At 41.3% G+C, this 14,446-nt stretch overlaps 1 pseudogene; it reads right to left on the reverse strand.

Annotated features, from left to right (window-relative positions):
- Positions 1 to 5,960: 5,960 nt before the first annotated feature.
- On the reverse strand, positions 5,961 to 6,398 carry LOC143548495 (putative receptor-like protein kinase At5g59700 pseudogene; annotated as a pseudogene).
- Positions 6,399 to 14,446: the final 8,048 nt, after the last annotated feature.

The following is a 14,446-nucleotide window of genomic DNA, read 5'->3' on the forward strand; positions in this document are numbered from 1 at the left end:
AACGGCAAGAATTTCTAAGGAAAAGATGAGGAAAACCTTCACGCAGGTCAGTCATAGGTAAAGTTTGGTCATCCTACTAAATGCAAGTGACGGTCTTACCCGCACAATCATGATAGAGGAAACTGAACATTAACCTATTGACAACCGCGCGTCGAAAGGTTAACTTATTCGGAACACTTAGAAAATCTCTTCAAGGAAAAAATGAGGAAAACCTCCACGCAGGTCAGATATAGGTAAAGTTTAGCCATCCTACAAAGTGCAAGTGAGGGCCTTACCCGCACAATCACGAAAGAGGAAGCAAAACTTTAACCTATTATCTGCACGTTGATAGGTTAACTTATCCAAAGTACTTAAGAAATTGCTAAGTTAAACTAAAATATGCACAAGCGAATCATATATTGTTTATGCGGCAAAATAAGTGCCAAATTAAACTATAATATGCATGAGTAAGTCGTATAAGGTTTATAAAGCAAGAGTGACGGTCCTACCCGCACAAAAGATTTATATTCCATAAAAATTCAACTGTTACAAGAATGGCCGGATATCTATCCGCCTACAAGAATATAAATCTATACAAAGATATAGACCTATCCTAACAGTGGGAAGGATCTAAAGGTTCAAGCTTCAGGACCACTCCCTCCAAACCCACTTGTACCCGCACCATCACTTGGCTGTGGCAGTTCAAGGAAGGTCTTGAGAATGGTTAGCCCATCATCAGCAGCAGCAACTTCGTTCACCTTCTCCACCACCGGGTGCGGGAAGGCGGCATACTGGTTCACTGCTTGGTCATATACAGCTTCAGTATCCACATCATATAAAGGGAAGTTGGAAGGCGGGATGCCCTTCTCAACGAACCCTAGACCAAGCAGGAAGCCAGCCTTTTCCCCATCCTCATGAGAAGCGTTGAGGGCTGCGCTCATGGCATCGTCATATGATGTGTCCGTGAAGACCCGATGCACAACCTACAAAACAAAAATACAAGTATCAAAACCTTTTCTAAGTACAAAGAAAAGCGTAAAGATATTATGAAGCTATGCATACCTGCGACAACGCTTCTCGTAGAAGCCATTCCTTGGTAACCAGAGCCTCCTGGAGGGCAGCTTGAGCTTCATTACGGGCGCGTTCGGCTTCATTCTTTGTAAGGTTGGCAAGCAACACATCTTTGGCTGCAGCCTCTTCGACGCCCCTTAGCTTACGCTCAGTGTGGTCAAGCACCCCCCTCTGGTCCAAGATCTCTTGGAGCTTCTAGGCATCTTCCATGGCCAAGACATCATGAGCCTGCTGGAGCCTCTCTAATTTGGCTTTGAGCTCCTCATTCTCAGTGCGTAGAGGCTCAGCAACAGCTTCAGCCTTGGTGGCCCTCTCAGTTGCGTTCCGTACAGTTTCCTTAGCCAACCGAAGCTGTTCATTAACAGCTTGGGTAGCCTTGGAACGGGCCTCGAGACGGGCCTGAACTTCAACCTCAAGGGCCTTGAAGGCCTTCTCCTTCTCCGCAGCGACGGCGGAGAGTCTCCTGTTCTCCTCCCGGATAGCCCGCGCCTGAGCTACTTCTTGGATACGAGCCGCCTTTAACTTGTCATTTTCACGACAAAGCAGCTCGACGCGCGGCTGCATCCGGGCAAGGAGAATTCGAAGCTCGTTTGTCAGCCTACCCTCTTGGTAGCTCGACATAGCTTCTCCCAGTGCACCACTGGGGGAGGCGTGGCGCGCCCACTCGAAGCAATCCACAGTCGTCCGAAGGGTGGTTCCCCGGCGGATGTTCCACCGCGGAACAAACACCTCATTCGAATCCGACACTGCAAAAACAAAAAGCAGTTAGGAAAAGATGATAAAAAAAACATGACAGGCCAAAATAACCCTACGCACCTGTAGGGTCGACGACAGGCCTGTAGCCGCCAAACCCATCACCCGAACCTAACGGATATCCATCCAAGAGGTCAGGCAGATGGGAAGGTGGCAGATTGGCTAGACGCCCCAACCCCAAACATACCTGCTGAACCGGCCGGGGGCGAGGTGGTCGCCGGTGTCGGAGGCGCGGTTGAAGCCGCCGTCGTAGGAACCAACGGGGGTGAACTCACCGGAAGTGAACTCACAACCATGGTCGCCGCTGCGGAAGAGCCCGCAAAAAAACTCACCGCCGGCTCAGTGAAGGAATCAGTGAATATGGCACTGACAGCCGGCGGAGACGACGTCACAGTTGGAACAGTTGCCTCAACCGAGTGAGCAACTGAACCAACACTTGAAGCAGGCGCAGCCGCCTGGGTCATCGCCTCGGGTAGGTTGACCAAACCTACCGTCATGGGTCCAGAGCTGCTCCTCCCCGCATCACCTTGGAATGCGGTAGCATCCACGCCTGCATGAAGACAAGATATTAAAAACAATGGCGGAAAGAAATTGCGGGTAAGATTAATTTATACTTACGAGTTCTCTTCAACTTGAAGGTTCTGACCGGCGGGGACGAACCCGACGGAGCCGGCCTCTTCACGCCGGTCACCGTCGTAGAACTTGGTCGCGCGGCAGTGGCAGCTGTCTCAACCTCCGAGACTGTTGTCTCACCACCACCAGGGTTCCCCGCCACCTCTTCGCTTTCGGTCTCTGAGTCAGACCGATTCACCGGATCGGCAGTAGAGGCAACCTTCGCCTTACCCTTCACGCCAGCAGCCTTCTTCTTCCTCACCAAGAAAGGACCATCTGCGGATTCCTCATCAGAAGATGACAAAATTAGAGGAATTCCAGCAGAGGTTTGAGCATTCACAGGGCGAGGGTTAAATAACTCCTTACCTGGCCGCGTGGCGCTCATGATCGGGTGGCCCGGCGGGTAGACCTCCACAAACCGATCCGCCGTTTGCTCCAAGATGGGCAACTCGTTCTCATCAAGAGCACGGGTACCCATCCGAGCGGGACCACCAGCTTCCCGCGGATGCAGGAGCGACTGTAGGTCGTTTCCCTCTGAAAACAAAAGAAAAACAGTTAGAAGAAAACTTTAAGTCAGCAAAGAAGACGGAGCATACCGTAAGGGATAGAGTTCAAACCGTATTCGAGGACGATGGGGATCTGTGGCACCTCCGCCCCAGCATCTTTCCACACCCGGCTCATCCCGAGCATCACCATCCCGGACTCCACAAAGCGGTAAACCGGAGACTGGACCCGGGAAATCTTGGAGAACCATTCCGCCTCCTCGTAGTTGAAGGCGTGAAGGTTCGGGAGAGCTCTCCCATTCTTGAACGTCATCGCTAGGTGGACGACGCGAGCGGAGATATAGAAGAACTCCCGCTTCCAAGACCAAAGACTGCGCTCGGTAGCGCAGATTTTCAAACCCTTGATCCGAGTGACCAAGGTATACCACCCCTGGATGCACCTCCAGGAATAGAAGGTCATCAGGCGGTCGACATGGGGCTCCACGCCCAGAATGAGGCACACCCATTCAAAATGGCGGATCTTTGCGATCGCCATTGGGTGTACCTCCGTCAGGTGCACACCGTGTCTCTCCAGAACACGGTATACAAACTTCGTCAATGGGAACCTGAGATTCCCATAGATGAAGAATGCAGCATACACCCCTATTTTGCCCTTGGGGGCATCGTACACCGTCTGGTGTGGCTCAGGAAACTCAGGCTCGAAAGGCTCGAGCATGAACTTCCTGACGATGTACTGATACTGGTCGACAGGAAGAGCACACTGGCACTCGCCAGCAGTACTCTTATCGTCCCTATCAGAAGTGGACGTCGGGTTCTCAGAATACACGTCCGACTCTTCAGCAGTAACTTCAAGATCATGAGAAGACATGTTTTGAATGTAAACAAGAACGATTTCAGAAGAATGTTCGACAGAAAAGTTAGAGTATTCGCCGGAAATCGTTTAGAAGAAGAAGAGAGGTGAAACTGTGAGTTAAGATGCAACCTCTCCTTCCTTTATATACTCATCGCAATGAATGCGATGAATTTAATGCGGAAGAGAGAGGAAAACGCTGGTGCAATGAAACTATGACACGTGGAAAAAGCAAGCTGGCAACAGCTGTTAACAGGACGCGTGCCGTAAACTTCGCGGCCACGCGCCTGAAAACTCGCGCCCACGCGCCTGAAAAAGCCTCTGGAATGACCATATACTGTCACGTCGCCATAACTTCCTGCACGTCCTGACACTGTCAGAAGAAACCGTCGGACGACGTTTCAATAGTTTGGACTGTTCTTATCCTTTCACCAACTCTTCGAATTTCAAAAAGATTCAAAAGTAAGCGGGACTATACCCCTTACCTTGGCAACCAAGTAACTATAAGACAGGTGCGAGTACAGTGTTAAGGCAAAACCCTTCACATACTTAGCACCTGCAGGGAATTGAAGCCAAGAATACCTCGGCAACCAAGTAACCATAAGACGGGTGCGGGTACAGTGTCAAGGCAAAACCCTTCACATACTTAGCACCCGCAGGGAATTGAAGCTAGGAATACCTTGGAAGTAAAGTAACTATAAGACGAGTGCGGGTACAGTGTCAAGGCGAAACCCTTCACATACCTAGCACTCCGCAGGGAATTGAAACCAAGAAGGATCTTCTGGGCCATGCTTGCGGAAACGGGAATAACATCCCCGCATAGCGGGAACGTCGAGAACTAGATTGTTTGAAGCTCCAAGATGGAATTGGTTGTTTTAACATAATTGATCACTATGTTCAAAACTACCAAAACCTCATGGAGAATCTATACAAGTGGAACTCAACGCTCCTGACTTGCGAGGAGGTTACAGACCTACCCGCATCATACCCAAAGATCAAGCAGAAAAGTCGGGAATTTCTGCACGTGACATTAGGACTTCCGCGGGAAGAATCCCCATGGAAAACCTTAAAACTAAACCCTTTTCAAAACCCTTTGCTTAAGTCCAAAAGTTCACCTCACTTATTAACAATTCATGAGAAGAACATTGGACTGGGGGGACTTGAAGAGGTAGGTCCCAGCAGAGCTCAGTTGGACCCGCAAGACTCACCGCAAAGAGGGACGTCTGCGCAGTTGAACCCGCAAGACTCACCTTCAACAGGGACGTCTGCTCAAAGGCTAAACTCGCAACTCACCTTGAAGAGAGACGTCTGCGCAGAAACCAACTGGATCCGCAGGACCCACCATGCTCAGAGACGTGACGTCCTTACGCGCAGTACGCAAGCTGTTCCCGCAGGAAAAGCCTCCCAAGGGTGAAGTACCCCGCCTGTTCCCGCAGCTGCGGATACAAGCCATCAGGGAAGGCTACCTGCGCAGCAAGGCTACACGCACAAGGCACTTAACTCTTAAATAATTCAGTAATGTCACCTGAAGGAGTGAGCAAGCCGGGAATACTCCCGCACAAATCCGGGAAAACTCCCGCCCAAATGGGCCAGTCCGTACGATACTGGAGGATCTTTTGTACTGTACCTGACGAGGTATGGACAAAGATCTGACCAAAGATACGACAGCTCACTGACAACAGTATGACGAGCAGCACGCTCTTGTACTGTATGTCACTATCAGCCGCTGCCTACTCACCAACCTGTCGGAGGACGTGCATAGCCTGCACTTGGTGGAACAGGAATAGTACACAGCCGGCCTGGTCACTATCAGCCGCTGCCTACCCACCAACCACTAGCATGGCATGTGCGTAGCCCACAGTTGGCAGAACAGGAATACTATTCAGCCGGCTGTACCTTCTTGGAAACCTACCTTCGGCTATAAAAACTCCAACACCTTGGAACGGTATTATCATCTCATCTCATACCATCATATCTGCTCTAGTCATTTCTCTTAATATACACATATTCAAGAGCAATCTAGTCTGATTCTCACGCCGGAGGGTGGTCACAAGGAGGTACCCTCCCTTCTCAGTGACGAACTCACGGTGTCTGTTTTGCAGGTCATCTGAAGAATCATCTTTGTCGGATCTAACCCCTCGTGGGAAACATCTATTTAACCCCCAGATTATCCGTAATCTGCCCGGGGTCAATTAGTGTTTCTTCACTTTGTCATCATGAAGAAAGCTCAACCCTCTCGCAGCATCAAGGCATATCTTGATACGTTGGCTCCATGTGAGATCAATTGAACTTAGATGACGATCAAGGCTTCCATTAGATGCATACTCATACACAATTATCTTCTCCCCTCCATCGTCGCAAAATCCCAGTAGAGAGATCAGATTTTCGTGCTTGTAATCGGAAAGCATCACGATCTCCTTCCAGAATTCAGGGTCTCCTTGCCCATGCCTTGGATCTAGGCGCTTAAAAGTACCCTTGCTTTTCCCCTTAGAGTGGGAAATTTCTCCTAGATACACCTTCCCAAATCCTCCAACTCCGATAACCTTGTCTTCACCGAAGTTGTCAATGGCTAATTTTATATCTTCTAGTTGGATTTTAAGATGTTCAAACTTCTTCAGGATGGGCGCCATTATTTGTGGATCAAGTAATAGCGATCTTGAAAATTTAAATCAAGTGTTCCAATCAATAGAAAGTTTCTAAGATGAAAGCTACAGATAGTAATGCACCCAATGTAGTATTGTAGAAGAACCAACACCGGTGGGTGTTAACATGTATTCTTTGTGTGAAAGGAATTGTAAGATTGGTTGAGCATGAAGAAGAAAGAAACACTTCAATACAGAAAAGATGTGTGTTCAATGAAAAGCAAGTTAAACTGACTTCTTAACTTGGTCTACCAACCCAAAGGCGTTGATGGTGTTTTACGTTTCCAAGATGCCAAAAGTCAACCCACCATGTGTGTGTTTTTGTGTGTCAGCTCAGATATCCTTGTCACATGATTTTATAAAAAGATGTTTAATGTCACTTGTCAAGCATTCACATTCGGTTTCCAACCGAATATCCATATATATCATATCTAGAGCATTCATATTTAGTTCTTTACTATATATCAATATATCATATAATTACATTAAAATTTACTATGGTTTTTCTCTTATTTTTAATTAAATAATACCCTTTTATACTTTTATTATTATCATTTATCTCTCATTCACTCATAACCACTTTTTAAAAAAATATTAAAATATTATACGGTATGAATAGTGAAAACCCCAAATTTAACTTTCTCGTATAACATTTTTTCACTCCTCTACTCAAAACCACTTATAACCTTACCATATAATTTACAAACTTTCTTTACATATTTTTAGGGAATATGTTGAGAATGCTCCAATTATGTTAAAAATCACTATCGTATCTATACTCCTCCACTCGCAACCATTTTAAAAAAATATTATAAATTGTTAACAATGAAACCTCAAATTTAACTTTTCTGTATAACATTTTCTTTATCCTCTACTAATAACCACTTATAACCATATCATATAATTTACAAATTCCCCTCACATATTTTTAGGGAGGTTGAGAATGCTTAGAGCATTCTCATCCAGCCCCCTATTGTTTGAGTCGTGTTTTTAATTTAGAGAATGATTTATAGTGTTATGAGTGAATAGTTTTTATATTTTAGAGAATGCGATTATATTTATGTATATTTGAGAAGCTATTGTTCATTCTCTATAACTTTTTAATATATTTTGAAAGTGGTTGTGAGTGATATAAAGATAAATGGTAATGATAAAGGTATAAAAAATATTATTTAATTAAAAAGAAGAGAGAAAATGTAGTGTGTTTTAGTGTTATTTTGGATCTAGGAATAGGGAATAACATTGACAATTCATTCTCCAAATTATGTGAGGGGTTCTCTATTTTTTAAAGATGGTTAAAAGTGGTTGTGAGATGAGGACAGAAAAAAATGTTACCGTTCATGATTAATTTTGGAGAAACAAACTGTTCACCTCTATAATTTTTTTATATTTTTTGAAAATGATTGTGAGTGAATGAAAGAAAAAATATAATGATAAAAGTTTAAAAAAAGTATTAGTTAACTGAAAACTAGAGAGAAAATATTCTGTTTTTAATATAATTATAAAGATGGAGATGAAGATGAAGAATGATCAACAATGCTCTTATAGCCTTAAAAAATTATGGGTGGTTAACAAGTCTCTTTTATTGACATAAGACATTATGTAAAATGGCTCTTTTAACCGGTAGTAAGCACATGTTATGGTGAAAGTTAACCTTCTATGCGTTCCAGACTAGATGCGACTATCATATACAATCACCTGTTGGCATATACAATATCAAAAATTTTGTGTGGTTAATTAGGCATTAATTATATGTAGATTGTGCTACTTACATTTGCACGTTACCGAAATCATTGGTGTTGCAGTGTTGCTTTATATAAATTAACTAGAATATTGACCCGCGCGCTTTGCGGCGCGAACCAAGGAAAACCGGTCCCAACCCAAAGCCAATTCGGCCTAAACCCAAGTTTGCCTGAACAAAAATAACACTTTTGTGAGTGCACCATTCGACCTCGACATACATCGGTTTGACCCGCATGTTGTGGTACCCGGGCGTAGGGCGTGGTAAGTGACAAAGAATAAAATCATAAACATGATATATATATAACGTGGAAAATTAGACAAAACCATTGAACCACATACGGGCGTTTCAGTGTTATAACTCACAAAATTCAAACCGAAATGTTAAACGAAAATTATAAAAAAAAGTATTAAGGGCCAAAGATGAATATGTAAAAGAGTTAGGGTTAAAAATAAAAAATGTTTTGTAACAGAGTTGTACAAGATTAAAAGTATAAGGTTAAAATTAAAATAAAAAAACTTTGTATGCACAACGTACAAGTTGTGATGCATAAGAAAGTTGACAATTATATATATATATAATGGCAGTGAGTTTGAGACAAGCGATTAGCTTAAAAGGATGTCTACTTTAACAAGGCCTAGTAAGAAACCCTGTGAATATGTTAATTTACCTGTAGAAGTTGAGGCATGATGCCCAAAATCAACTACCTCCATGTGTGTAAACTTAGATGCTGTGATCAATTATTGAATGTAAAATAATGTTTAATTCCAGTTGTGATATATTATTTAAAGTTTAGGATTATCATGTCTCTATAGTTGACTTTAGACGCTAATTATGCTTAAACAAAAGGAATTGGATTTTAATAATCCTAACTTTATGCAGTTGGTTGATAAAAATCCATACTTAAAATATATATGTCATTGGTCCTGACTTTCACACAATTTGTTTTCGTTGGACCTCCGTAAAAACACTTAATGACGTTAAGTTTTTTCCGAATTTCAGATTGACGTTTTAGGGCTTAACTTACCTCGAAGCGTTGCTCCAAACAACTTAATTAATGTTAATTAAATGTTTACACACCGGAATTAAAGCATTCTTTAGTCATTTGGACCACCGTTTTGAGGTAAGTTTTACACCAATCGACTTGTATCCTCATTACGAGCGAAAGCCCTAAAACATTAATTTGAAATTTGAAAAAAACTTAATGCCGTTAAGTTTTTTTAACGGAGGTCCACTAAAAACAAACAGTGCGAAAGTTAGGACCCGTAACAACTATTTTCTAAGTTTGAATTATTATCAGTCAAGTGCATTAAGTTGAGATTATTAAAATCCAATTTGCAATCAAACAACACCCATCTTGTTGGCCCAGATTTCTCGATCAGATTTGAAGAGCACACATAAAATGGTTACCAACTCGGTAAACGACCTTTAATTGATAAACAAACTCGACACACTTAAATTCAATTACATTACATGACTCAATGTTTATACTAGACTAAATCCTAAACCTAAACATATTCACGCTCAACCTCATTAAATATACTAATTTAATCTAACCATTAATATCCTTAACTATATATAACCAATTAAACTAAATAATTATCTAATTAGTAAATAAACTAGTTTAACTCATAATTAAAACATCCAAACGATTTACAATGAAATGGCAGGTAAGCGGGCAACAAGCTGTGCCGCAACCCCCTTCTGGATCACAAACTCAGTCCTACTACAAATAAAATTCCGGTTCTTATGAGTCGATAAGTTACTATGCACGACTTTCTGAACTTTGTTCAAAAGGTCTACGACATTCGGAGCTAAGAAACCAAAAGTGTCAAAGGCAAAGGGGATAAACACGTGTTGATTCTCCAAACAGGTTCTCTTGTGTTTAGCAACTTTTGTGCCACACTCATATGTTTTAATATATTTGGTAATAGTTTTGTTCATTTACATAGAAAATGCGTTTGGTTGGATGGTTGTGATGTTTACTTTAGAAGATGTGTGCCGATTGTTACCATGGTTCAAGGGTTTGCTACTCTGCTGAAGATACAAATGCTTTTTTTCAATTTTTTTAGTATATGTGTTATTATGTGTCTTTCAGCATTAGATAGTTGTTGATGATGAAGCTTTCACCACCAAACCAACTTCTAGGTGTTAGGATCGAAGGCACACACGAACAACTGAACACTCTCTCACTCTCTGCCACTCAAGAACACAAGATGAACACAAAGATTTAAAGTGGTTCGGTCGCTACACTTCAACCTACGTCCACCAGGTAACTAGGAGTTTTTATTACTTGTGATGGTGCAAGATTTACAAATACAAAGATATCTTATATAGAGATTGAGAAAAAACAAGAACCATGGAACATGCCGTAAACCATGGAACGAGACTTGAATTTTAAGGAGTCACAAATGTGTTTGTTCTCTGCTGCCTACTTTCAGCCACAATCTTTGACAAACCTCAAAGTGGCTTCACACATAACAATCTCCCACTTGAAGCCACAGAACAATCCTCACCAATGCTTCAACTGTGCATCTGTATTTTTGTAAGAAACTTTTCATCTTCAGTATCTTCCTAGTTACCCCGGCCTTCTCTACAATTAACCTGAAAGCCCGTTGAAGCTCCCACTGAGCTTCAACCCATCAGTCATGACTGAAACTGTCACTGACCCATTTTCTGTCCCTATCGGCTCCCACTGATACGAACTGCCTGATCCTGTAACATCCCGAGAATAAACACTCCCCGAATAAAGCAAATAATCAACTAGAGAGACTTTGACAGCTGGAATACTGGTTCTCTTAACCCACTGTAGTCTGGTAACTCTGACTGAAACACGTCCCGTGCTCCCACTACCACGAATGCCCCTGACTGGTTTCCCTGAACTTTTCTTAGCACGTTCAACCTGAATCTGACCTGTGACTCTGGGTTTGCCATCTGCAAAGCAAACCTTCTTCTGCCCACAAGATTCTGTGAACCGGATCTTGGTCTTCTTCTGAACTGGGACGGTTACTCCCTCAGACGGTAAACTGACCATATACAGCGAACCTGGTTTCTTTCCTCGAGCTATGACAAGATTTCCCTTTAGAACCTTCCACTGCCCGTTCCTGAACTTAACCTCGTGCCCCTGTTCATCCAGCTGCCCAACAGAAATCAACTGTTTCTTTAGACTTGGAATTACCCGGACATCCTTCAAAGTCAATGAACCGACTGGAGTCTTCATATCTAAGTCACCCATGCTCGTCACCTCAAGAACCTCATTGTTCGCTAGTCTTACCTTACCAAAATCACCTTTTTCAGATTTCGCAGTGCTTCACTGCTGTGGGTAGCGTGAAATGAAGCACCCGAATCCATAACCCAGGAATCCACACTGTTCTCCACACAACAGATCAAAACATCGTCATCTAAGTGGTCCACTGCAGCGTTAACTTCTTTCTTCTCATTTAGACATTGATTCCTAAAAAATGTCCAACTTCTTACAGTTCCAACAGGTCACATCATTTCGAGTCCTCGACTGACTCCTTTTCTTGTTCCCACTCCCACTACCTCTGTTATTTCTTCTTCCTCTGCCAACATGCAATAGTCCACTAGAAAACTCACCTGAATTTCTTCGTCTGATGTCTTCACCCATAATGAGATCCTGAATCCCATCAAAAGTGAACTTGCTGGTAGAATTAGTAATCGCTATAACAGTTCCTGACCAGCTATCAGGCAAGGATGATAATAGTAGTAGAGCCTGCACCTCATCCTCGAATTTTATACCAACTGACCCAAGTCTGGACAAAATCGAGTTCATATTGTTGATGTGTACAGTTACTGAACTTCCTTCTTTTAACCTTCTGTTAATTAACTCACGAATCAAGAAAACTTTATTTGCTGCCGAAGGCTTCTCGTACATATTAGAAAGCGCATCCATAATCCCACGCGCTGTGGTCTCCTTCAGAATATTGAACGCAACATCCTTCGTCAGCGATAATCTAATAATTGCCTTGGCCTTTTTATCCAAAGTTTCTCATTCGTCTTCTACCACTTTCTCTGGTCTATCACCCAAGACCACATCCACGTCCTTTTGAACGAGCAAATCCTCCATTTGCATTTTCCACCAACCAAAATCTTTACCATCAAACTTCTCAATCTGAAGTTTACTACTTTCTGCCATTTATCAAAGTTGAGGGGTCTCTTGCGTCAAATGACTAAATTGGTGGACTTGTTGAAAAATAAAAAAGAATCTTTTCTTTTCCTTTTGATTAAAAAATTGAATTATTTGGTTTGGGACTTGGAATCTGGTCACGTGGTTCTCCACAAAAGAAAAAAAAATTCCAAAGCTTTACCCACAATCCACTTTCTTCTTCTGCTCAAATATTGCCGACTGCTCAAACTTCTTCTTCCAAACGATAGCACCTTGACCACACTATCACAACAGGTTTTGATCTTCTTTGGTCGGCGATTGAACTGCCGAAAACGAACTGATCGACGGCGCAAATAATTAACAGTGGTTACTGGTGGTGTTTCGTGGTTGACAGAACCCTAGTCGCGATCGTTCGGCTGGGTTTAGTGGCGGCGAAACAACTGCGGCTGGTGAACAGCGGCGGCGGTGGCAACGACTGACGAGCGACGTCGGCAGTGAGCAGCGGCGTCGGAACGAGCGGCGGTGGTGGTTCTGGTCGGAACCCTGGTTCCAGTTTCACATGTTAGTATCTTCTCTTTCCTGTACACCTCCTTCTCTGTGTGTAACAACCAAAGCTCTGATACCAATTGTTAGGATCTAAAGCACACACGAACAACTGAACACTCGGGCCATACTCTCTCACTCTCTGCCACTCAAGAACACAAGATGAATACAAAGCTTTAACGTGGTTCGGTCGCTACGCTGCAACCTACATCCACCAGGTAACTAGGAGTTTTTATTACTTGTGATGGTGCAAGATTTATGTCACACCACAACCTACGGCGGAAATGCTGGGGCGTGAACTGATTGTCACAGCTCTTAAGGTACTATCATACAATATTTAAATGACAATATCTATTAATTAAATTCAATTATCAAATAAATCAATTACAAAAAAGTACATAATTCATACAACAATACAAATTTTATATTTCTTGATTAAAATATTATTCTAACTAATTTCTTCACTAAGTTTTCACCAACCTGCATTAAATTTCTACGATAACCTGCATATGCGTATAAAATAAAATATTTGTCAACAACACATGTTGAGTGAGTAAAACACCAGTTTAAGACACAACAATAATATTATATAATAAATAAATAAAGATGCAAACTGTTCCTGTGAGAATAAACAGTTAAGCCATATCACATAAACAATCAAGCAAACTATAAAGAAAGCAAACCATAAAGAAAGGGCTCAACCAATCCATATAAATGGACATTGGTTACCAAGCAAGGACTAAACCGTTGCCATAAAAATGGACCTCGGTTGCCGAAGTAAGCAAATAGTGTTCAAATAAAGCAAGTAAGCAAATAGCAAGTTAAGCATAAACTGATATACACACAAGGATTAACAGTTGCGGTTTTAAATACTAGATAATAGTTAAATATATAAGATACGCACATGTCCCCAAAAAATGTTTAAAAATAAGTAAAATAGGGGAGTGATTACTCACCTTAGCGATTAAGCAAGAGATAATGATGAGGTAAGAAAACGGTAAACGAAGCTCTTTGGGAATTACCGACAAGAATCCTATTTACAATAATTGAGGGAAATAAATATGGATTGAATAATGGAACTAAGATTAGATAAAGGTTCGGGATTTGATGATCGAGGAAAACCTTACAAAAGCTCCTTATCTCATAAATTTATTATAAATTTTATTATCAAAGATTTATGATAAATAATACGATTTAATTATATAGCAATACATAAAAATACTTAAATTAATATTTTTAAGGATTTTAAAGTTTATATAAAGAGATTTGTTTTTAAAAGTTTATTTTAAACTAAAATACGTTTAATATATTCATTACTAATAACGATTTCTTATAAATAATTATCGTAAATAATAAATAATAAGACTTATATAATATCTGATTTTATAAAATTTTTATAACTAAGTCTTAATATACTAATTAACAATATTAAATTTAAATATATATATTTTAAATTAAAACTCTTTAATAATTTTAATACTAAAAATACACACAAATATATATACACACACAATTATATAGATATAAACATATATATATATATATATATATGGTTTTAACATCGGTTAATTTGTCGGTTTTACAAAATACTAATTTGTTTATATATTTGAAGACATTTTTAAATCT

The sequence above is a fragment of the Bidens hawaiensis genome, unplaced genomic scaffold (assembly GCF_021521415.1).
Source record: "Bidens hawaiensis isolate Kalapana, Puna unplaced genomic scaffold, B.hawaiensis_p1.1 tig00015188_1, whole genome shotgun sequence".
Classification (NCBI taxonomy): Eukaryota; Viridiplantae; Streptophyta; class Magnoliopsida; order Asterales; family Asteraceae; genus Bidens; species Bidens hawaiensis.